Here is a 2136-nt window from a genome sequence, read left to right as displayed (position 1 = left end):
GGCCCGGGTCTCCCCTCCAAATGAGACCCGCGCAGAGACAACATCACGGAGATGTGATAGGCTGTTCCTAACTTCCTCCTCTCCCCAGAACTACCATTTATGGACCGAGAAGACCCCAGAACATGAGGATGAGGTTGAAGCACTCCATACCCCACACAGAACCGCACGGACCACACCACAGTAAGAGGAGTGACTGCAAGCAAGCGGCCTGCCCCGCACCCAGGCCGGCTCAGCGCCACCCAGGAGGCGCTTGCTAGACCAGGGCTCCTCTGGTGGGAAGACAGCCCGTGGTGGGCAGCCAGCTCCCCCAATCTTCTCACTTCATGGGCTTTGTTTCAGAGTTCTAAAAGTCAAAACAAAGTATTCCATACCTTTAAAAGTAAAATTACATTTCCACAAGGAATCTAATAGTGACAGCCAAAGAGAAAGGATTTGTAACAAACCACCAGCACTCAGATCCTGACAGAAGTCCTACCTGTAGCATCGAGCTGTGGTTCCAACTAGCAGCTTTTGTGTCCTGGTGAGCCGAAGCGAGGCAGCCTGACCAGGGAACTCGGTCAGACGCAGGTCTGTCCTGGAGGTGGTCTGACCCCTTCAAGCAGAGAAGTTACTTGATAGCTCCACCCACGGCTTAATGACGTTCTCAGCCACACCTGACTAGAAAGACTCACTGGGAACACCTGGGAGGCTGTTTGGAGCTGGCCCACCCTTCTGCCCAGGCAGGGGAGCTCATTCATGCACCAGAACTGCTGAGTACAGCTTCCATCCCTAGCTGACCTGAAGCTGGGCTGAACATCGGGAAGGTGGCAGAGTCCAGCAACAGCTGGGCAGCGTTTGGGAAGCAAAGCTGTTTGCAGGACGAACAGTTGGCCTCTTCTAGACAGGGAACTAGGAGTTGCTGGTTGGCTTGAGTTAAGACCAAGAGTCTCATGGGTCCTGAAGCTGGTTCCCCTGCCTCAACCAGGCTCGGAAACAAATTCATAGCCCTTCCCCTTACTGAATACAGTCACCAACCCACCTAATTGGAGAATCTAACCAGAAGATCTATGGGAAACTACATAGTGAGTCCAACATCGCTGCTTAAGGTGGTAACTACAGAGAGCACAGACCATGGTTTTTCCTGTATCTAGAGCAAAACTAGATGTCCAGGTTTGCAGAGAATTCACTGGGGTCCACAAACAATATATGGAGGCCCTGGGTCCTTTCCTAAAATCCCACGAGGGCGAAGAAGCTAGTTTAGAACCTATCTTACTGAGCACCTGAGAAACTAATTTGCCCAAAAGTTACTTTGAAAGACTAGGTAGAAGTTTATCTATGGATAAACACAAGGAATTTAGGCAAATGTACAGAACTGCGATTTGAATGGCCAAGAAATGGCTGGGAATTTCTACCTACCTGTGTAACATGATATAGCATTTGTCCTCAGGATGAGAAGTATCAATGGTGGGAGCCAAAACGTCTAAAAGGGGTTACAACTTCTTCACCTTCGCAGGTTCTTCAACAGCACCTTTTGTTAAGCTCAAAATGGCTTCAGTTAACATGCTAAAATTGTCGAACTATACTGCATGAGTATCAAAACCTTAAGTCAGTAAATGAATTGATCTACAAACATGGTTATGGAAAAAACAACAAGAAGCGAATTGCTGTAACAGATTATGTTGATTGCTAGATCTCTTGGTAGATATGGCATCACTTATGGAGGATCTGATTCATGAAATCTATACTGGTAAGAAAATGCTTCAAAGAGGCAAACTACTTCCTGTGGCCCTTCAAATTATCTTTTCACAAGGTGGAATAAAGAAGAAAGCCACACTTTCTGTAGAAGGGGAAGATGCTGGCAGCAGGAGACACCACATCAACAGGCTTACTAGAGGGATGAACTAAGGTGTCCAAAGACACCTTTTATCATGTACAAAAACATGCCTGTCTTTGTAATCTGGTACGTTAATAAACAGTAACGGCTTTCAGGTTGGGGAAAAAAAAATTAAAGGAAACCTTGCTACTTGTGACAACTTGGATAAACCTTAATTATGGCCATTATACAAAGGAAGTAAGTCAGAGAAAGACAAAAGTGTATGACTTCACTAGTTATGAAAATTTAAGATTTATGGAACTTTTTAAAAAAGATTTTATTTA

The 2136-nt window shown here is 45.7% G+C and overlaps 1 pseudogene; it reads left to right on the top strand.

Moving 5' to 3' along the window:
- The first annotated feature begins 1314 nt into the window (after positions 1–1314).
- Positions 1315–1884, top strand: LOC101634417 (annotated as a pseudogene).
- The last annotated feature ends 252 nt before the right edge of the window (positions 1885–2136 follow it).

This window comes from Condylura cristata, unplaced genomic scaffold (assembly GCF_000260355.1).
Source record: "Condylura cristata isolate star-nosed mole 26May11 unplaced genomic scaffold, ConCri1.0 scaffold00030, whole genome shotgun sequence".
Classification (NCBI taxonomy): Eukaryota; Metazoa; Chordata; class Mammalia; order Eulipotyphla; family Talpidae; genus Condylura; species Condylura cristata.
This window is presented reverse-complemented; position numbering and strand designations above follow the sequence as displayed.